This window comes from Mirounga angustirostris, unplaced genomic scaffold (genome assembly GCF_029215605.1).
Source record: "Mirounga angustirostris isolate CCGP_5_RB_7025 unplaced genomic scaffold, mMirAng1.0.hap1 SCAF_9, whole genome shotgun sequence".
Lineage (NCBI taxonomy): Eukaryota > Metazoa > Chordata > Mammalia > Carnivora > Phocidae > Mirounga > Mirounga angustirostris.
This window is the reverse complement of record NW_026991717.1, coordinates 128711178-128734858: the sequence shown is the minus strand read 5'-3', so window position 1 is coordinate 128734858 and position 23681 is coordinate 128711178. Positions and strand designations below refer to the sequence as shown.

The following is a 23681-nucleotide window of genomic DNA, read 5'->3' as shown; positions in this document are numbered from 1 at the left end:
AGTCATCATGCATTTATTCAAAGAATCTTCCTAGCCGGATGTTATTCTCCTCTCTCTCTCTCCCTTATTCTTCTCTGTTAACTTCAGTATCACATTAGGATTTTAAAGAAACTGTGAACTTGGACAAGGAACTTAGCTGTGTTTAACCTAAGTAGAAGGATATTTGGCTGACCCTAATTAAAAAAGCAGACTATAAGTCCCCATGAGTACTTACCCCGTTCTTGCCAGAAAGTAGTCTCTCTCGCCTTGTCTGGCATTAAAGGCCAGGAAGCAGAACATACACCAGATGAAAAGAGGAAAACCCCAGATCTAAGAGCCTTAAAATGGAAGTAAAAGTGAAACACCACTTCTTTGCATAGCTTATTTCCCCCTAATTACCAAAACAGCTTACACAGTCAGCCCCACTTTGGGCACTGTCTTCGATGTCTCTAGGAGGGATTACTCAAGATGCAAAGAAGGCTTGACCTCGGGTAGACCTCTGTTGTCAGGCATGAGAACCAATCTTGCATCAATGTATCTGTATAGCTCCTTACAGACTGGGACTGCCCGGAGGGAAGGAATAAAAAAGTGTTCAAGTTATCTTTTCAGCACAAAGAGCACAGGCATCCAAAGTTCCTCATAGTTTTACTGGATCACAGGAGAGGGCTAAAGTGAATGCCCCACTATTGGTAGATAGGAGGCTGCGGGCTCTCTTTTTGCCAGCCGGTGAGCCCCCATCTACACCGCTGCGGGACCTTGGAGATCCCTCACCTCAAGCTCCCTCATCTACCATCTGCCAATTGGCCATATTTCCCAGAAGCTTCTCGGTAAGTGTTCACTCATTCTCTTTAGCTCTGATCTGCTTTGAGGTTCACTGGCCACAGCCCTTGGGGCAGTCACACCTCTGACAGTCCTACTTGCTGGGGTTGTGAGCATCCCTCACTCTTCCAGCGGGTGCTGCACTCATCCCCTGGTGACCAGCCTGGGCCCACAGGGTGGCTCCACTGCACAATGGCCTGTGGCCTACCACGGGAGGCAATGGTCTTTTCTCCACCATGAAACAAGCCCATGGCATTGGAGTCAAGGAGAGAGGTGGGTTCGAAACTCTAATCTGCCACTTAGCAATTTGGGGTAAGTTACTGTATCTCTTTAAGCCCCAGTTTACTCAGCTATAAAAATGGGTCAGCTGTAGCACTGAAATGGTAGCATGTGTATAAAATTAAAATTCAAAACATATATAAAGCTCTTAGCAGGATGCTTAGCCCAGATGGTAAGCATTCAGTAAATATTAGCCACCAGAAATATTATCAACAGCTAACTGATGTCACCCCAGGCTGTCCTTATTTGTGTCATAAGAAACTATTTCCTCTTCTATCCTGTATTATTGAGCACGCAGTTCTACACCAATATTTCTCTTAGTCTTCCAATAAAAATTTTTCTCCTGAGCACCTTGGTTTGTTTCAATAGCTGCTGACTATTTACGGTGGCGTTTGTCCACTTGCACATGGGGCTCTATGTTTACCAGGGATGGGCACAGGGGAGGAACTTCACCAGTTCCCTTTTATCTGTATATTTATTTTTTTTTAATACCCAGTCATTTGCTTTTTTTTTTTTTTTGATGTGAAGGTACAATGAGCACTCCTGTTACTACTTAAAACATGTACAAGAAAAAATATTTTTCTGACTATCTAAGCCAGCCAAACACACTTTCTGGTGATCTATTGTGCCCCAATGGCTTTTTCTGATGAAAAGTCTCATGGCTTCTAGTGAAAGGCTATAGCTGCTTGTCGTGCAGTGATTAGCATATAAATGCTCATCTCTGTCATGGATGTGTATAATCATGAAATATGCTACCATCTAAGTAGGAACGCGCAGTAGACTGGGGTGCAGAACATTATAGCATCTTACAGGAATGTAACATTTATGGCTGAATAGTCTTTTTCCATATAAGCAGGTATAATAATTTCCCCCCAAATACTGTCAGGATAAAGATTCTTAGACTTGGTCAAGGGCCAGAAAGAAGTGCTTTTGCTGGTACGTGAAGACAACCTTAGCAAGTCCCCCACTAGTATGAATATACTCTGTGTATTTAGGCTTTAAAAATTGTAGCTCCTTAGACATATGACGTGGTTTGGATATTTTTGTCTGAATTAAAGGATCAACTGACCAACAATGTAAGGATTTCCTTTTGAAATTTAGATTTAAAAAAAAATTTTTTTTATTTATGTTATGTTACTCACCATACAATACATCATTAGTTTTTGATGTAGTGATCCATGATTCATAGTTTTTGTATAACGCCCAGTGCTCCATGCAGTACATGCCCTCCTTAATACCCATGAAGTTTAGATTTCTGGAATGGAAAGAGGCTCTCATTTGCATCGTGCCCTAGGTTGCAGCCTGGGAATTGTGGGTGGTGTCTCATCTATGATACAGCTGAATTATCTTGAAGGCAGGGTCTGTTTTGGTCACCATATCTGCGGTACCTGTGACTTTTATTTAAAAAAAAAATTTTAAACATTTTATTTATTTGAGAGAGAGAGAGAGAGAAAGAGTGTGCACATGAGTGAGGGTGGGGGACAGAGGGAGAAGCAGACTCCCCACTGAGCGGGGAGGCCAAGGAGGGGTTCCATCCCAGGACCCTGGGATCATGACCTGAGCTGAAGGCAGATGCTTAACCGACTGAGCCACTCAGGCGCCCCAGTACCTGTGACTTTTAAATTAGCTATTCACTGAAAGAATTCATGGCTTAGTGAATTTTGTGAAGTAGATGCTGTTTATCTTTGAGGACCCTTCTTTCCCCTCTGTGCTTTCCACCGTGAGCCTCTGAACTTGAGCTTCCTTGCCCAGTACACCTGTGCTTCCATACACAGAGGTCCCGCGATCCCCCTCTCCACCTTAGCTGCTTCTACGCATAGCATGCACACTCGGTGGTGCCTGTGCTATGGAGATTTGCAATTCACAAGGAGCAGAGACCCTACCATGAAAGAATGGCAGTCAGCCTGCTATGCAGGTCCATAATGTTGAACATTGGAGCTTTCCTAGAGCCCTAAAACCACACACATTTGTGGTCACTCAGTTGCTGTATGTCCAGCATTGCCCTGTTGTGTTCATAAGACAGCTGAATTAAACTGTCTAAATGCAACACCATTTTTCAAATAACTATTTTCAATTATGGATAGAATTGAGTGTTTTAATATTATGTAGCATGGGGTAATCTGGGTATTTTCACGTACAACCTCTTTTACATACTTGACACTAGGTTGCTTTTTAATGAAGTGTCTCGTTTTTATTAGCAATATTAGTCCATGTCAGTACTGGGACCATCATTCAAGCATTTATTAGTTCTCTCTAAGATGCTGCTAATAGCTGAGCCAAAATAAGCCATGATATTTTATTTTTGTATTAATTTGTTTCATAAAAATTTCTTAGAATTAGATTCTGCCCTAAGTAATACAGATTCCTAAATAGTGGCTTAAATAGAAGTTTGTTTCTCTCTTACATAAAAGAAGGCTAGATATAGTATTACACAGTGCTTTGTCATCTCCATGAAATCACCTATGAGCCAGAATTCTGGCAATTTACTATTCCACCTAGCATGAAGCTCCCATACTCATGGTTTAAGATGGCTGCCGGAGATCCAGCCATCGCAATCTCTTTTCATGCAACAGAATGAAGGGACGAAGAAAGGTGCAAGTTGTCACTTAAAAATGCTTCTGGAATGTCCTAACATCATTTACATTTAAGTCACTGACCAGGACTCAGTCACACATCAAATTAACTGCTGCCTACATCACACTTCAGATAAGTCTGGGGAACGTAGTTTTCAGCTGTGCAGCAATGTTCTCAGCTAGAAATACAGATTGCACTACAAAAAGAGAAAGGCTATTAGGTGATGCATTCATTTTCTATTGCTGTGTAACAAATTCCCACAAATTTGGTGGCCTAAAACAATGCCCATTTATTATTGTGCAGTTTTTGTGGGTCAGAGTTCAGGCACAGTTTAACTGGGTTCTCTGCCCAGGATCTCACCGGCTGAAATCAGGTATCAGATGGGCTTCATTCTCATATGGAGTCTCCACTAGGGAAGGATCTGCTTTGAGGCTCTCTTCGGTTGTGGGCAGAATTCATTTCCTCGTGGCAATTCATGGTTGCTTGCCTCTTCAAGCTGACAGTAGAGAAGGTGCTGCTTTGTTCTCTAACTTCAGGGAAGGTCTGGATCCTCTTTAGAAGGTTTCACCTAGTTAGTTCAAACCCACCCAGGATAATCTCACTTTTGATGAACTCAAAGTCAGTTGGTGATAGACCTGATAACATCTGCAGAATCCCTTTATCTTTGCCATATTCTGTTGCTTAGAAGCAAGTCACAGGTCCTGTCCACCCTCAAGGGGAAGGATTGCACACGGGGTGACTCACTGGGGATCACCCTGGGGTATGTCCACCAGAGATAAGCAACTAATGACTGTTGCTACACACGTGTATATGATTCTTTTTTTTTTTTCTACAATCTTCCATTAAATAGTGGCATGTCAGACCCAAAAAAAGAATTGCCTGAGAAATTACCTTATGGATTTATGCAAGATGTTTCAGCAATTCATTGCTGCATAAGCAAAATTTAGCCACTGCCAATAAAACTAATGCTTATCATTTATTCAAGGTATTAGTTTGTCTTATAATTTTCCACCTGTGTTTGCAGCATTTTATAGTGTGAGTTCCTTTTTTGAATTTGTTACTTCAGTGAAATTAAAAACTATTTTTGCCATTTAATCTAAGTGCACATTATATTTTGTAAGTGCCAGTCCCTCATTCCATCCAAAAACTGTAATTAAAAACATGTCTCAATGTCAAAAGAACTTGAGAAACACTAGCCTTGGCAATACAGACGGATTCTTCAGTAGAGGTAAGGGTGGGTAGGAGTCCAACTCTGTCCATCAAAGGAAGTCTCTTAATGGCTCTTTCACTTAAAGAGGGTTATTTAATAAGACTGCTCCATCTGAAGCAATAAGACTGCCATTAAGAATAAGCAGTGTATCCACAGGTCTTCTGGCTCATGTCTCTACCTAACAAGAACATGTAATAATGAAGAATAAAAAGGCACCTGAGCTATGAATATAGATATTAAAAAGTTTGGATAGAAATGCTCATATGCTTACTCAATGGAGAGACTTTCTCAGAGGCTTTCCCATTTGTTTTATAATTCTATTAGTCTTAGTTATCTGGGTTCTTTGTCCTTAGGAGAGAAGTAATGGAAAGAGATGAGCTATTGCAGTTTGAGACCCCAAGAGTGCCATGAGGTGACCTCTCTAAGAAAGACAGAATAAATACAAAACAGAATCAGAAGTTCAAAAAGCACAGAATTGTGAGGCCATTTAGTTCAGGGACATATGGTAATGTGTTACTATAACCATTTTTATAAACTCTACATAGTTTACCAATAATCATCATGATGACCTTGGGTTATCCAAAGTACTGAATACCTTTTTGAAAGTTTCTAAAGATAAACTTTTTTTCCCTCCAAAATCCTTTCTCACAACGTTATACCAAAATGATGGCTATAAGGTGTGTGACAGAGGAGCTTAACATAGTAAATCCTCAATGATGTTAGATATTATTCTCTATCACTATAACTATGGTCATGGCTATTCTTGCTTTTTCCTGGCTTGTCCCAGCCAGACCTGATAATCCTCAGCCCTAACCTCATCCATTCTGTACCAGTGTATCCTGATTCCATTCTTAAGCCATAATTAACCCAGGAGTTTAATAGCAGTGTGGGGTTCATATTGCCCCAGCTAAGTACTCATACTCCTATTTTTGTAAATAAAAGTCTTTCAGGACGATTACTCTGGGGCCAAACCACATTAACTTTGAGCGCCTTATGCATCCTCATTATTGGAGCTGCTTGGTGATTGAACACTTACTTTTCTAGGTATGTTACAGCTCCATGTGCAGGCATACGATTCAAGAAATAAGTGTGCAAGGACAATAGGTTGCTATGGAAGCTGGTATTACAATACCCAAAGTCATCTAGCTCTAGATGCTGGTGCATTAATGAGATGTCATAGCAGTTAGCATGCCCTGGGAGTGTGCGTAAATGCAAGACTATGTTCTCCTCTTAATACTTAACATAAGAATCTCATTTTCAGGTAGTTACTTTGTACATCACCATGTGAGATAAAACGAAGATGGATATTTTCATTATGCATCTTCTTCTTTTTTTTAAGGAAAGCAGATATTGCAAACATATCACTTTATTGTTCTTGTTATATATCCTGTGGGTTTAAGAATAACGGCTCCATTAGAGTTTTATGTATCTCCTGAACCAGGGAATGGTCACTTATTGGCAACAATCACATTCCCCACACCTACCTAATGGCTGGTGGCCCACACTGTAAATTAAATAGGAAACATAGAGCAAGCAGAAAATGTGGACCCTTGCTTTGGCTAATTTAAAAGGTGTTTCATAACATTAACCCTGCATGGAGAAATCCCTGCCAATTGCCATGGTACTATAGAAATATATGTAGAGTATGGATTTCAGTTTTGGGTGCTGCATTGTGAGACCATCATTAACTATCTGGATGGTGACCAGGGTAATGAAGGTAGTGGAAATCACACTGAATGACTGAATAAATGGTTGAAGGAAATAGGATGATTTTCCTAGGAGAAAGGGACATTTGAGAAGACTTAATAGTTATCTTTAAATATTTGAAGGCCTGCAGGAAGGAGTTGACATATTCTGTTTTAAGGGGTCATAATAAGAGCCATGGTTAGAAATCACTAGTGTTCAGGCTCAACATAAAAAAGGAGTTTTAAAATAATCAGAGCTCTCTGACAAAGGAATGGTCTACTCTTCAAAGAATCAGATGTTCCTCCTTTAGAAATGTTCGCGCAAGCCCTGATGAATGTGATTATAAATTGATTCACTGTATTGCAGGGTGAGTTGGACTAGACAATATCTTCAATGTCTTCGATCTCAGGATTCATCTGGTTCCCACATGTCTCTGATGTCTTGCTTTTGTATCGTATCCTCCAGTGGGAGGTGCTTTGAGCAAAGAAATGGAGAGAGAGGGACACTAATACTTCATTCATTCACCAGCCATGATTGTGTGGCTGGCATGTGTAAGCACCTCTACTTGGGAGAGCAGCATGCAGGCCCTGGAGACTTGTTTTTATAGGTTGGTTCTATATCATGATATTGGAAGTTTGTTTTTTTGTGCATTGTCTAATGGAAGAGAGATCAATGAAAGAATGAATGAAGATGACACCAAATGGTCTCTTGGAGTTGTTCAGGCCAAGAAAGCTTTTGCTTTCTACCAGATAGTACAGATTGACTGCTAGATCTAGCTTGGACTCACCTACTCTGTTTTATGACTCCCCACTTAGGTTCAGTCCGTGCACCAGGTTGATGGCATGGTCTATATAATCTTCAAAAAACAACAACAAATTGAAGTTGCAAAACATTTCTGAATACATCCTTTTAGTTCTGGTAGCCTAATTTTAAACATTTTGTGGTGTAGGGTCAGTTTTGCTTTAATCGGAAAGTCGATTCCAGTGTGCATTTCTTGGTGGGCTTCCAGAACTGAGAGTGTCAGAGAGCAATTGTGCAAGAAGGTAGTACAGCCAAGTCCCTCTGCTCTAGCAACTGAGTAGGTTTGCTATTTAGTAGGTGCAACTTCACTGTGGTCTCACGCTAAATGTTCTGTGGGTACCTATTGAATGTTAATTGGCTGAAGTGATTTGTTCAGAGGCTACTTCCGCGTTCAAGTTCAGATTTACTCACACATAATCAGCTTATCAATTTTTCTATTTGGGTTCCATAAAGGCTCCCTCTAGGATGGCATAGCAATCAGGAAACGGGATTGAATTATGGTTATGTGTTCCAGTCCTCATCTTTTGGCTTATTATTGGAAATTTTAAGAATTTCTGGGGGGCATCACATAAATCAGCCTACAAAATTTTCTTAAATTCACTTCAACTTTGAAAGCACAACGTATTTTACACAGAACATTTGGGAGCTGGAGAAGCTACAAAATAGCAAAAATTAGTAAATTTAAACTTAGCAGTAAAAGTTAGACCGTCTCTGCTCAGGTTTTAGAAGACATGGATATACATTGAGAGTTACTAGGAGAAATATGTTGAACAGAAGGAAGCTCGAATGAAACCAAGAGCAGCCCCATATTCTCACTACTCATTTTGAATGGGAGGGAAAAGAAGCAAGAAATAGGTTGATGCCTTGTATGTTTGGTCATTCTGTTGGCAGAGGCAGTGAGAAAAAGGCTGACTTTGCTCTGTCCATTCCTTTTAACTGACTGCATAGCCCAGGAAGCCATAGATACCACGTGGGAATGACATGTTGAAAGTGTTCTTGGTCCTTGTCAAGAAGAAGGAAGTGTGGCAAAGAAAACTTTTCTAGCGTGTGTTACTTGAACCTAGGCTGCATTTCTGACCCCAGTGGGGTATTCTTTCTTCCTCAGAACTGCCAGAGTCTGTCTTTGTGGGTTGACTATAGGCAGCTTGTTGTAGTTGTCCAAACCAAAGTCAGCTTATGTCAATCCATCTCATTTTCAGCTTTGTGTAAAGCTATTCCCTTTATTATTTTGACACACATTCTTAGATTAGATCCATATGTTTATTAATTCTAAGAGAAATCCATTGGAAATCAGATCTGGGCAATTTATGACTCCTCAAACCCTGGAAAGATTATGGAAATCTTTTAATAATATAATACAGTATGCAGTTATTCTAAAAATTTTTGCTCACTTATCTTCATAATCATAAATTATTTCATACCTAATTACAAATAGGCAGACTGAATAATTGTCTTCAATGAGGGATGTTTGACACTGAGAAAATACAGCCTTATTTTATAAACCTGTTAATGTTCAGACTATAAATATGTCACCGCTAAGGAGTACTGCATCTTTAAGTGTATTAAAGTCACTCTTGTGTAACCAAACATAATGGGATTTTTAAATGAATTATAACTAAAGTAGTTAACAAACAACTTTTTAAACTTTCAACATGTGTACAGCTATTTGAAATTGTCCTTTTCATATTAAATGCCCCAGCATATATTCTATTCATAGCATTTGGCAAAAAAGTTATATTGGTAGAAGCTTTTCCAAGATATAGATTTAATAGAAAAAAATAATTTGATAGGAAATTTGATACATGTTCTCCCTTTGTATGCACAGGGAATCACAACAATGAGTTCTTGGAGTGCTGTTTGGGTTTGGGAGGGTTTTGGAGAAAGAGCAGTGCACGTGCATTTAATTTAGCAAGAGGATTGTCCATGTGTGCTCTCCTGCCTGGGATGTGGAGTATTGAAGCTATAAAAACATGAACTCTTTCCTTCTGTTTGAGATCTCAATTCACACCATGGATGGGTTGGCCAGCCCTTGGAAAGTAAGAGTTTACACATTTATCTAGTTTTCATTTATGTCCTATGTATCTTATTTCATAATTCTTATGACAGATTGGAATGACTGGTTTATATAAGCCTTTGGTTGCTATTGAGATTGGTTTCTAAATTTTAGGAGGGAAAGATTTTTATTTATTTCGGTCACCACTGCATCCTAGGAAATAGTAGGAGTTCAAGGAAGTTTTTGTTTTTGTTTTTGTTTTTTTTTCTGAGGGAAGAAGGAAGCATTTGTTGAAGTCTTGCTTCTTGGAGTTTAGAAGTATAAGGGCAAGCAAAAAACCTTTGTTTTTGAAAAACCTACTCTTTAGAAGAGAGAATGGTTCCAACAACTCGCAAATCTGGAGAGATTAAAAGAGAAATGCTGTTAATCAAAGCGTCATTTTCTGTTGCTTTGGTGTTTAACGGGCAGTGATGTGACTTAGTATAAGACAGACAGAGTGTCTGAGGACAGTGTTGTTGGCCTGGTGGCTTCAGGGCTATGTTGAATAATATTGGGACCTGATTCAAGCATGGGCAGAAAGACCCTACAATTGCAAATTTATGGGAAACCACTGCACTGGAGAGTTCTTTCGATAATAGAGCAAGGGCAGTGCCTCCATCTGAAGACAGACATCGTATTCACCAATTCCATCAAAACTTGTTGAGGTGGCAGAGTCTTTGCAAGTGGCATGAGGGACAGTACAAATGACCCTACTATGGAATCTTTCTGTAGTATGTGAGCCCTACTCTCAGAACAGAAAGTTTTCTATCAAATTTATTGTAAAATCAGTCACTAAGGTCCCTGGTATGTGCCCTTCTAGGTTTAATGTATTCCAAACCCAAACTGGAGACTGGTTATAATCTATGTGGATTCTGGGCCAGACAAGAACAAATTGTTGAATGTGGGCAGTCTACAGGTCTCAGCTGTGATTCCCATGAGCTAATGAAAGCTCAAGTCTAAAATAAATGAGTCAGTACTATGTCCTTAAGCACTATTCTGCTCCAACAATGAGAAAAAATCTGCTACATGAAGCAAAACCTTTGTCACTAGGAACTTAGTACAACAATTTGAATAGAAAAAAAAATATCTCCTTTTCTGTACTTTCTCTCATGATTCTCTAAATTCAGAGTATACGTGTGGGTAGCTAGTAAATACGTCTACAAGGTGGTTGGTGATAACACAACTCCCAGCCAAGGGAGGAAATTCTAACTGAAGTAAAGCAGAAGGACTTAAGTTGTCTCTCCCCCTCCTCTATCCCTGGTAGTTAAATAAAAGCCAGATATTTCTTATTGGCCAATGGTGTCTCCTTCTCATCATTACCGTCAGGAAATATAAAGCTGAGATGGACTGAGCCTCATGCTTTTCACTTCATCTTTCTGCTATTACTTTTGGGAGTGTGGTTTGCTGAGAATAAAACGCATCCTTTGGCCCCCATGGTGGTGGGAGAGAGTGCTTCATTCCTGCCATCTGACAACCAACCTAGTTTGTTAGCATGGATTAAGGAAAGATTATACAACAGAGCAGAGCTAAACAAGCAGGGAAGGCAGTGCTAGACAGGATGGTCTTCTGCTGCCGTATTTCAAAGAAGGGCTCCGTAGGGACATTTCTTTATTCAAGGGAGTTTTGCTAAAAAATATGCACTTTGCTTTTTCCTCCCATCAACTTTGTCCTCTTACCTCACCTACTCATTCCCAATAAAGCTGACTGCTGCCGCTATGCTTCAGAAAAAGCTAGAGACCTCTGTAGACTTCTCCTTTTGCCTTATTTATGAGAGCAAGAGCCCAAACAGAGGCTGTCAGACTTATCAGTGAAAAGTCAAGAAGGGTTTATTTTAAGCTGTGAAGAATGCAAGTCTTTAATTTTTTTATTTCATTTTATTTAAGCACTGAGTATTTTCCTTCTTCCCAAACTCAATGGATAAGAAGTGATGTGAATGGAATTCAGTGGGTCAGTAGGGGTGAGCACACCAGAAGAATAAGTTGTACCAGCTATTATCATTTTTATATGTTTGTGCACACAAGCCCACTCAGAAAAAGAAGCATATAAATTGTGACAGCAAAGACTTCCATAATAGTTCCGAGCCTATGGGTAAGTCATAGAAGGCTCTTATTGGCTTGCATATTTGACTTAAAGTTGATGACGTGTATTTTTCCTAATGCACCATATACTGAAGTTTTAACAAGAAAAAGTCTGGCAAGGAGATACAACTGGGTTCCATGGAAGGCCTCCATTGTTCTATGGGAACCTTGGCACAGAAGACGTCACATGTGTCTTCTCTTTCCCGAGTACATGGTGTGAAGGGCAAGTTACCTCATTCTTCTCTACTAAATCCTTATCTCCGTGAAATGGGAATCTCTGGGGCATAGTGATGAACACTGAGTCAGTCAAGCAAACTTCCTTTGCTCCTGACAGTGTAGTATCGGAGTCAGGAGCGTGAAATCTAAATCCGGAGTGCTGGCTCCGAATCCCTGGCTTTGCCATTTACAAGCAGCCAGCCAGGAGCACCTGTAAGGTGAGGGATAATGATAGCGAGTATCTGGAACAAAGCAAGCAACCTACAACTAATTGTCATTGATGTTATTGATATTCTTATCATTCACTTGTTCATGCATTTCTAAATACAGTAAATATTCACTGAGTGCCAGCTACAGGCAAGGCCCTATGCTAAGACTTAATCTCTACCAGTAGAAATAAGTAGAGCATCTCTTTCTTGGAGATTCCAATCTGGTATGAGGGGGCAATGTATAGGAAAGAATATTTTAATGATAACTTCAGATTGTTACAAGTGTTAGTGATAAGTTATAGGTGTAATGAGGAGATAAGATAGGGTAACTTTGGAGTGTGAGCGGTGGGCATTTCTTTGAATTGGGGTGCAGCTTAGGCCCCTTCCAAAGCCTGAGGCCTGTTTTAATATGCAGTTGTGTACTCTTCTTCTCAAAGGGGTTCCCCTGAGTTGTATAAGCCTCACAAAATCTGGATATGCCTCTGCTGAGCAGTGATAAATGACAGAGCACTTTACTATATAGTAAGAAGGGTCGATCCATGTCCAGACCCAGGGTGAGTGTCTTCCAGGTAGAGGGGGCCACATGAACAAAGCTCTACAAAGAGCTCTACAGGCTTGAGGGACATCAAAAAGGCTGGTAGGGCCAGGGTGTAGTGAGGGAGGTCAGAGAGTGGACAGGGGTCAGATCCTACAGAGACTTGTCAACCAAGTTGACAAACTTGGAGTTTGCTTAGGTTGGTGCTATGAGTTGAACTGTATCACCTCCACCTCAAAAGAAAAAAGGATACATTGAAATCCTAACCCCCCAGTACCTCAGAATGTGACCTTATTTGGAAATAGAGTCTTTACAGATAGTATTGAGTTAACATGAGGATATTAGGGTGGGCCCTAAATCAAAATGACTGGTGTCCTTAGAAAAAGGGGAAATTTGGACCCAGAGATAGGTGTGAATAGATGGAGGATGAGTGAAGTCATGGTGAGGACAGCACACGAAGACAGAGGGTTGGAGAGTTGAATCTACACGCCAAGAAATGCCAAAAAATTCCAGCAGCTAGAAGAGGGAAAGAAGGATTCCCCTATAGGTTTCAGAGAGAGCAGGACCCTGCCAACACCTTGACTTCAGACTTCTAGCCTCCAGAACTGTGAGACAATACATTTCTGTCATTTTAAGCCACCAGTTTGGGGTGCTTTGTTCTTGCAGCTAAAGGAAACAAATATAGATGGGAAGACATTAGAGCTTTAAGCCAGTGAGTGACAAAATTATTTATATATATATCTATCTATCTCTCTCTATATATATTTAATTTATTTATTTGACAGAGAGAGAGAGAGAGAAAGAACACAAGCAGGGAAAGCTGCTGAGAGAAAGGGAGAAGCAGGCTCCCCACTGAGCATGGAGTCTGATGTGGGATTCGATCCCAGGACCCAGGGATGATGACCTGAGCTGAAGGCAGACACTTAACTGACTGAGCCACCCAGGTGCCCCTTCACAACATATATATATATATATATATATATATTTTTTTTTTAAAGGTCTTTTTTTTTTTTTAAAGATTTATTTATTTGAGAGAGCGAGAATGAGAGAGAGAGAGAGTACATGACGGGGGGAGGGTTAGAGGGAGAAGCAGGCTCTTTGCTGAGCAGGGAGCCCGATGCGGGACTCGATCCAGGGACTCCAGGATCATGACCTGAGCCGAAGGCAGTCGCTTAACCAACTGAGCCACCCAGACGCCCCTTATATTTTTTATAAGATGACTTTGTAAAGAGTACATTGCAAGTGAGCAGAAGGAGGGAGACCAGACTGAGACTTTTAGGGACCTAGGTCTTAGATGATGTAAGTAGGGACTGTGGGGATAGAGAGAAGGAGATGGATCTTGGATGAACTTTGTCAATCAATACATGGAATTTGCTAGTGGATTGGATGTGTAGAATAGAGAAAGAAAGCTCAAGGATGATAGAGTCCCTGAGAGTTCCTCTCCGTCTTACCTATAATGTGGCCTGTCTTTTCGCTGAGAAATATTCATAGTGCCTCTGAAATCCTTGCTCACCAATTTCATGGCACCATTTCACTTAACAATCTCTCTTGTTTATTAACTTTAATGGTGTTGTAGCCTTTAGTTACCATGCTATGAGTGTAGCTATTATGCCAGATGGTTCCACAAATAATTATCTTCGTTCTTCCATGAGTGCTCTATTTATTTTTGCTGATTATTAGTGCATTTTTGAAGCCATTAAAGCCCTAAAGCTCTACCAATAGGCACCTAAATAAGGCCCCATCATCCCGAAGAAGAAGAATTTAGTATGTGGTAGTTGAGCTGCTAAACTCTCCCCAGCTACACTACTGTTTCAGTCATTGAGAATTTAACGGAGGAGAAAATCAGAATGTATTGATTTCTCTTATGCCCCTTGGAGGAGGCATTCCAAGTTGTTTTTATGATGTTTTGAAACATACATGACAGTGCCTCTTAAAGTATTTGAGGAAGCTCAAATATGCTGGGTGAGACCATGGGCAGCTTTCACCTGGAGTCTGGCTCTATGTTGATGTAAAGCCCTTTATTAGGGCCTGGAGGCATGAGAGATAGGACAGATTTTCTCTGCTGGGAAGTGCGTGTCTTCAGACTATAGACCACGGGTCAGATTCGAATATCGCGTTTTCCATGCTGACTCCAAGGATTGCACCCTAACTCTGTTGAAACCTGGGTCCATTTGCTCATAACTCCATTTTACAGTTTTGTAGGTGAAAAATTCACCAGAAATAGTCCCTTCTGGTTTTAAATCCCCCTAAGCCTGCTGCCAGACACCTCTTCCCTTCTCCCCTTCCTTCCTCCCACAACCTTTGCTTTTCTCTCCTCTCTCTTCCTATTAACTTAGATCAGGAGGGCATACATTTCGGGAGTTATGGGTAGTGAAGATTGCAGAACCTTGCTCAAGCAGTCATGCTCTAATGATGAGTGTGTGTCAAGTGGTCATAAGTCAAATTGAGTATGTGTTTGGAGGCAAAGACACATCGTTGGAATGGGGCACAGGATGGGAGTAGCTGGACGGATGGGAGTAGCTGGGTTTTACTTCTGACTTCGACAACCTCTCTGACCTTTAGATTCTTTATCCATGAAACATATGGATAATGATCCACATAGTGAAGGTCAGATGAAGTAATATATGTGAAGGACGTTATAAGCTCTGAAGTGCTAGATATATGTGAGGTAGGAATGTCTAAAATGAAATAAGGAAGATCTCCATGTACTGACCTAGAAAGAATGGCAGCACTTACTGTTAAGTACAACAAAACAAAACAGTATGTATGGTGTGATGCACATTTATGCAAATTTGTATACAATCAAAACACACCTTAAGAAAAATGTGTGTGTTTGTGTTCACAGATGATTGTCAGTGTATAGAAAATTGATGGGATGGGTGGTGATGTCCACACAGTAGACACAGTTCTCTGTGAGGAAGGAACAGGCTGGAGGCAGCTAAGGAAAGATTTCCACACATTGTACCCCCATATTGTAAAATAAGAATGTTTTCTGTGTTACTATATTTACTGCAGTAATAGTGTTGTACAATATTACTAGTATTAGTAGAAGTAACGTAGTACTTCTTTTTTTTTAGTAATGTAGTACTTCTGTAGAAATACAATAAAACCAAATAAAGCCTTTTTAAGTTAAAAAAATTACTGTTAAAAAAACTATGGTTAGCAGCAGAGGTCATGACACTAAAACTCCTCTTTTGCTATTTATCTGAGTCACATTTTTCATTCATCTTCTCAGTCAGCAATAAATACTTACTCAGTACTTGTAAGTTATACTCTGTGCTAGGCACTGGGCCTCCTGTAATAAAATGTCCTCCCTACAGTTGGCATTATTTACAATGTTTAAGTACTGGGGAGGTCCTGGCTTATAAAGGGAGCAACTATGAGATTTGTAGGATCCCCAGTAGGATAAAGGTAGAATTATATTGAAAGACAAAGAATTCTGGCAGACTCTCTGGGTGACCTACTCAGTATTCATTTCAACTCAAATATAAAGAAGATCTCAATTTTGTTCAGGCAGTACCGTGCCCAGCCTCAGGAGGTGGGTCATGACTGGTCTAAGTTTACATGAGATCCTGTTGTTTCTTGCTCCCATTCTAGCTGGGAGTGTCCATGTGACCTGGGCTAGCCAGGTAGTTCCTAGAGAAGCTTTTGCTTTCCTAAACCAAAGGAACAAAGAGACCTGGTGTCTCTCTGTCTCCCTCTTCCTGCTGGGATGTCAATATGAAGGTTGGAGGTGCAGCGACTATCTTGCTGTCATAAAAGAAAGATCCAGAGGAAAGCACAAGTGTGGGCTTTAGCACTGTTGGAATCACTAAATCAGTGTCATCAATACTCTATCTCCAAACTCCTTGTCATGTGAGAAAGTAAACTGTTTAAGAGGGACTGTCTGTTAATTGCAACTAAATGCATTCCTAATCGATATAGGAATGCATTAAAAATATCACACTTGAGTATGATTAAAAAAAATAGTAATTGCACAGCACATTTAAACCCAACTTTGAACATAAGCAATCTCCCAATGAATCTGGTAAACTTTTGTAGAATACTAATGTGAAACCTAAGTTTGGACGATGTCTTTGGCAGGAAGTTGGGAGCCAGAGGGACATAATGCTCAGACCTTGCTATGGTGCTAGGATAAATTCTGGTTGTACATGCATGGAACCGTGTGGAAGAATGAGGCTGTGGGTAGGAACCCAGAGGGGCTGTCTGCTGTGGTTGTATTTAGTATGATTGCTAAATATTTTCCATTCCCCTATTTACAGGTAGGGTTGCCAGATTTAAAACACAAAAATATAGGATGCACAGTTAAATTTGAATTTCAGACAATATGATAAGTAATTTGGGGTAGAAATATGTCCCATGCCATATTTGGGACCTTTGTTCATGACAAAGCCACACAGATATGTCAAATTAAGTGAGTGAATGAGATTGAAATAGGACCTTTGGTCTCCAAAAGTAGGTTATCCTACTTGTCAGTTAGTTTTTCCAGAAGAGTTTGTTCCCTTCTCTCGGCATGTGTGCTGTTGATTTTTTTTCATCATCTGTGCTTTCTCTGTATGTATTTAAAGATAAAAAAAAAAAAGTGAGTCATGACACATTAGACTCACTTAGACCTGCTGTGGATTCTCTGGCATGTTTTCTTTGATTTGCTCTGGAAACCTGGGTAGGGGCTGGAAGCAGAGAGAGGGGAAAGCAGGAGCCACCCCAGAGGGACGGGCAGAGATGGGGCTGGCTCGGCCCCATACTTCGAATCAGACCCGGCCGCATATCACCATTCTTGTGCAGGGCAACTGGCGGCACGTAGTGGAAATTAAATGCCATTGTAGTTATCAGACGAGTCACCCATCAGCGCGGTGCCTGATGCAGTTTGCCTCCCCAGACCCTCTCCCATAAATCTCCGCCTAAATTAGAACGAGAAGAGATATTCGGCTTCAGATTTCTGCCAGGCTTTCATTAATCCTCTAGACACTGGCGGGATCTGTCTCGCCTTCTTTTCTTTGCCAGCGAAATGACACGTAACAAAGAAGGTACCTCCGAACACGCTGGTACATCCCTGACAAACTTTCATAAATATGCCCAGCTGTTTCTGCAGTCTCGGCTCCGTGTAGCCTGCAAATGACTGATTAATTTGCACACAGCTGCTACAGATTCTAGGGAGACAAGCTCCTGAAAACAGTCAGTGGTGCTGGTATGAAGCCTCTAATTTCCTTAAGTGAAAAGTTTCTAAAGCTGTTTAAATTGTCCAAGGAGGCTGCAGAGGTAGGACTCCTGGGCTTCCTCCTGGCTTGTCTGACAGCCTCACAGTTGTGCAGAAAAATCCGCTTAACTGTTGAGTGCGTGCATTGCCCGATAGTCTCAGAGCCACCAAGCCTCTGCTTAGCATTTTTTCTTGAAGGATTATTGGACACCTATGTAGAGCAAGGCCCTGAAAGAGACAGGGCACTGTTGCTGATAGGGCATTGTTGCCGACGGGACCCTGACCTTTAAAGTTGAATAGACCCAGATATAAACTCTACTTCCCTGCTCAACTTGAGCCTTGGGCCATGTCCTTATCTGTAAGAACTGAGTCTATATCAAAAGGCCCCTGGGAATGAGATAATGTTTTTAACGGGAACAATATAAAGTGTTTTCCTAGCCTTTCTCCTACGCGCTGCCTAAGGGAAATTTTGGGCCCTCTTGGCTGCTTTGTTTGTGCAAGTGGGGATAACAGATGGAGAAGGCAGTTCGGAAAGGTCTAGAAGACCATCTGCAATGACATGGGTAAGGCCAGAGATATACTCCTGGAAGTGACTTGTAATTGTAGACAGAGGAGAGGAAGAGGCAGGGTGCCAGAACTGACTGATGTCTGAGAAAGATTTTGGAAACTGGGAGGAGAGAGGGCTGATGAATATCTCCTGTGCTCTGCTCTGTGACATATGGGGAAAGAGAAAGGGAGGAAGGAAAGAAAATGTGTTGCTGTGGGTTATAAAGCAATCTTTCTGGAGTTGTTCAATGCCGTTTGGATGTTGGAGTCACTGATGAGTTGTGGTGTGGAGATGCTTTACCATCATTCCCAGGCAGGGTGGAAGATGGGCTGGGGAAGGGGAGCTGGGCAGGAGGTGGGATATCAGAAGGATAGACTAGACCAGATCAGAGCAGACCAGACTAGGTGAGGGAGGCAATGAGCACTTTCTAGTGACAGCGTTGTCCATAAGATCTTCAGCTGTATCCCGAGACGGTGGATCATGAATAGAATTGGGTCTTTCTTATTACGAGTCTCCTAATCTAGGGTATTTTCCTCATGCCTCCCTACCAGGCCACATTTATCTCCTTTAATATCCAACACAGTCTCTTCCACCTCTTACGTCTCCCCACCATGCTCAGCTCCATCATTTCTGAAGTTCAGATTTTGGACTCACAGTCTGTTCTACTGTCTTCATACCAAGCCATGCTGTTGAACTCTTTCCTGAGCCTCGCTTTTCTTTCCAATTTGATCATGAGCTCCTGGAAGGCAGTTGCCCTGTAACTCTTTTCTTTTATCCTTGGTGCTAAGCACTGAGGAAAACAAATAAATAGCTATGGGATTGGACCTTGTTGGGTTTCAGGGTGTACCATGCATGATGCTGTTTAAATTGTCCAAGGAGGCTGCAGACTATACTATACTATACTATACTATACTATACTATACTAAGACTATACTATGTCTTAGAAAAATGAGATACATCCAGATAAGTGTTGAATTTTCCATGAAAATGGAAATCACCCTGCATTATCTTTGAAGAATTCAGTAAATCAACTTAATATAATATAAATCCATAACAGGAACTTGTAATTGTTCTATTGCTGAGCTAAGCAATGACCCCTTCTAGCAGCAGGTAAAAGAACAAACAAGTCACTGTTTGGACACACCCATGTGTGAATAGCTCCTTTTAAAATTGCTGTCTGATCCGAAGAGGCTTTAATTTATTAGTACAGATGGTTTAGGTGGTTCTGTATTTATTGAATTTCTACAATCTCATTTCTCCAAAAATCCTGAAATGATGCCTAGAGAAGACTGAATCTTCGTTTAAACAAGATCTGTTGTTGTTCTCATTTGATTGTACAGGTTGAGGCAAGGGAACAGAGTCCCTAAATAGCAGAAATCAAAAGCCCTATATGTCCCAAGAGTCACAAAAGTGAGGTCTATGTTGACAGTGACAAAGAGAAAATGCAGAGGAGGAGGAATGTGTAAGAGAAAACAAACAGCTCATTTGGCAATCATCGGGAGATTTGATTTGTGTATGCTTTTCAAGAAATGAATTCAGAGAACTTTAAAAAAAAAAGACATTCCAATAGTGAGGTTGGTGGCTGGCAAACAATCATTTCCCCGGTTTCATGCAGACAAACCGAGATCCAAAAACATGAAGACCATTTGAAAATAATCAGTTAAATAACCCTGCTTTGGTCACTGAGAGAATTTGGCTTGAAGAATATTTATCATGTAAAAACTTACAAGATCTATACATGAGGGAAGGTCTAGTCCTATAACAAAGGAGCTATTTGCTTTACAGAAGGATTTTTCCAAAGTTCCTTTAAAAACCAAAACAGCCAGTGCACATGAATTCTGATTTGGTTTTTAGATATTTGATTTACCCACAATTTTTCAAGAACTCTGCAATTGCATAAAAACATTGAAATGGAGGCAAAGCCAGGCCAGTTCAGTTTCAATTTGAATTAGAAGTGGCCCAAGTGTTTGAAGGGTGCTATTTCTTCCAGATCAGCTTATACTTAACTTTATTTCCTTACAAAATGGAAAAAAAAAATTTTTTTTTGACTTTGTGTGACTTTCCATCACAGATATATATTCTTAGGTGTGATTCAGCTTTATCTCCTATTTTCTTATCTGCCTAAGAAGATGCAGTTGTTCAAAACCAATTTACTTGCTAATTCTTTCCTCTGTCATCTTTGTAATTATTTCCGATAGGCCTTAGCTAAACAATTCTTTCTCCATCATGTGGTTTCATCTCAGCTGAAAGTTTGTGTCCGCAGAGTCTGTTGTTATGGCAACAGCTGGGCTGTTACCAGCTCGATATTATGGTTTTACTGCAAGAAAAGGAAAAGAAAAATGAGCAAGGGTGGAGGGGAACATTTGGCCATTTCCACATATCTGTTTTTAAGTAATTGATCTTACCTCCTCTGTCATAGTTAATTTTTTTGCATAATTCTCTCCTTTCAAGGACCTTGAGTTCTACTAAATGAGTCATCTTATGCACATTGGTAATTTAATTAATATTTATTGAGAAGGGACCATGAGGTGTGGTCTAGCATAGGCATAATGATTCATTGATTTGGGCAAGCATTCCATAAATATGTATTGAGCAACTACCCTGTTCCAGGTAAGGTTTTAGGGGCTGGCCCCGCAATGAGTATATCAGACAATGGCCTGGCTCTCCTAGAGCCTACATTCTCTTGGAAGAGACAGGCAGTGAACAAGTAAAGGCATACATGTGATGCATTCAGATGATTACATGTGGTGTGAATAAGATAAAATAGCATAGTATGACAGAGAGATGGGGGAGCATTGGAGAGGGCTCTCAGGGGAAGTCTGAGACCTGACACTGGAACTGACGTCTGAATGATGAAGAGTGGAACATGTGAACATAGTGGGAGAAGGCTTTCCAGGCAGAGGGAACAGCAAGTGCATGAAATTGCTTGAAATTTTTTAAAGGAGAAAAATGCCCAAAGAGTCTGGAGGGTGGTGAGCTAGGGAATGGAGAGCAGGAGGGGAGATCTCGGAGGTAATCAGGGGTCTAGTGATCGGTGGTGATAGGAGGGTCAGCTTCATGGGTGAATGACCCATACAGTCAGTTACTCAGGACTTCGTGACCTGACTTAATGCTATGCTGTTTCTGTCTTGAAGTTCTTAATGATTTTACCTTCTTACCTGTGTTTCTTAGGTGAAATCTAATGAGACAATGGGTCATGTGCGTGAGCAGAGGCGGTATGTGTCTGTCTGCTGTTCCTTACCAGTCACTTGCATATAGCATTTGTGATGACCCATGAACACAGAATTCCAGCAGACCCCCGTGTGTGGGAGTTCAGCAAGGCTCCAAGTGAGTACAAGTTAAAGGTGTTATATCAACAACTCAGTAAGTGGGGCACTAATAGCCCAGAGCGGCCATGCACTCTGAACCAGAATTCTCCTTGAACACAGAAGGAAGGCAGTGGCATTCTAGGAAACACTAAAGATCAAAGAACCATATCCTCTCCTTTCTCACTCATGTTTCTTCCCCATACTGCCCAATTACTGCCACTGAAAGTCATGAACAGGAACAGGAGGAAAAGGAAAGATAGAGCAACTCATTTTCCTTTCAGTCATTCCTTACTCACCAGTAAGCCAAAGGTAGGTAGTGTCGGTAGAACATGTGGTATCTAGAAGTGGGAAGTAAAGACAGTTAAGTTAGTTTTGTGCAGAGTTTCCACTCTCCTGGTAAGAAGGAAATACATATACATGTGCGAGTTACTGACTACAGATTGTGTAATGTCTGTGATTTCACATGCCAATTACATGCACTTACATATCCATTTAATACTGGCATTGCATAATGTAAAGATGAACAGTAAAATTCATGCCCAGTAATTTAAAATTTCATGTTCCTTTACTGAGAATGACATTAAGTAGCAAATAGAAAAAAATCATGACACATTGAAAGATTGTGGAAGAAAGGAAAAAAGCCTTATATTTTAGTGCATTGAACAACACACTTTTCTTCCTGCTTTTTTGAACAAGGGATGTCTTAGTTTATCCAGGCTCTACCAGAATACCATGGACTGAGTGGCTTATAAACAACATAAATTTATTGCCCACAGTTTTGGAGGCTGGGAAATTCGGTATCTGGTGAGGACCCTCTTCCTGGTTCATGGACAGCATCTCCTTGCTGTGTCCTCACGTGATGGAAGGGGTGAGAGACCTCTCTGGGGCAGAGCCTAATCACTTCCAAAAGCCCCACCTCCTAATACCATCCCCTTGGGGGTTAGGATTTCAACATATGAATTCTGTCAGTTCCTAACAAGGGGCCCTCCATTTTCATTTTTCACTTCATTTTCACTTTTCGTTTCAATTTTCATTCCACAAATTAAGTGGCCAGCCCTGGTGATAACATAAGTCACATGACAACAGATATTATTACCTATTGGAACTTGGGGAAATTACTTTGCATTTCCACGCCTTGATTTTCTCCCCTTTGTCATGCAGATAAGAATACCCCATGAATGGGGTTGTGATGAAGTTCATTTCAGAAGATGCCCTACAAGCGCCTGGGTGGCTCAGTTGGTTAAGCGACTGCCTTCAGCTCAGGTCATGATCCCAGGGTCCTGGGATCGAGTCCCGCATCAGGCTCCCTGCTCTGCGGGGAGCCTGCTTCTCCCTCTCCCACTCCCCCTGCTTGTGTTCCCTCTCTCGCTGTGTCTCTCTCTGTCAAATAAATAAAATCTTTAAAAAAAAAAAAGAAGATGCCATACATCTGTCACTGGGCAGTTTTTTATATTCGGCAAGCATTCAATAAATAGCAATGCAGGGCCCATAAACAGACCCTGTAGCTTAAGATATGAGGTTCCGTGTGGATATGAATTATCTTAGCGTTGTAGAGATAGAAAAGGTCTTCTCGGTGAAACAATTTCTATATCTCCATAGAAAAATTCTTGCTTTACAGGAACTTGGGAGGGAGCACACTGCTAATATATCCCATAATACCTTGGCTTCAGGAAAGCATTTGACAAATTATTTTATGTTCTTTTCTGGAGAAGGAGAAACATAGGCTAGATGGTAAATCTGATAGATTTGTGTCAGTTCAGTAACTTTACTCAGAGAGTTTGATTAATGGATTATGGTAGCCTGGAGAGTGGATTCCAGCGATATGCCAGAGAACTTTGTTGTTGGCTCTGTCCTATTTAATATTTAATTCGTGGCTTCGTGGAGGACACATCAAGCATGATTACCAAATATGTGACCGATGCAACGTTAGAAGGAAGAGATAAAGCTTTTGTGACTAATGAATGATTCAAACATATTTTCATAGACTGGCATCATGAACCAAATCCAATAGGATGAATTTAACATATGGTTTAAGTTAGTTAAAAGTAAAATCAGAGGATAGACCATCCTAGGCTTACAAGAATATAAACTGTGACAAAGGGCTAAGGCTCAGAACTGTCTGTGAGTTATTCATTAATGCATGTATTTTTGCTTAACAGCTAAAGCACCAGTCAACATGCTGGTTGCTGTGAGGACTATATGAAGGTGCTA

General features: G+C 40.7%; 1 long non-coding RNA gene across 1 annotated transcript; it reads left to right on the top strand.

Moving 5' to 3' along the window:
- Positions 1–276: 276 nt before the first annotated feature.
- On the top strand, positions 277–22851 carry LOC135361490 (uncharacterized). The gene is made up of 3 exons (XR_010404771.1): positions 277–806; positions 21334–21489; positions 22632–22851. It is a non-coding gene; the product is annotated as an uncharacterized LOC135361490 (long non-coding RNA).
- Positions 22852–23681: the final 830 nt, after the last annotated feature.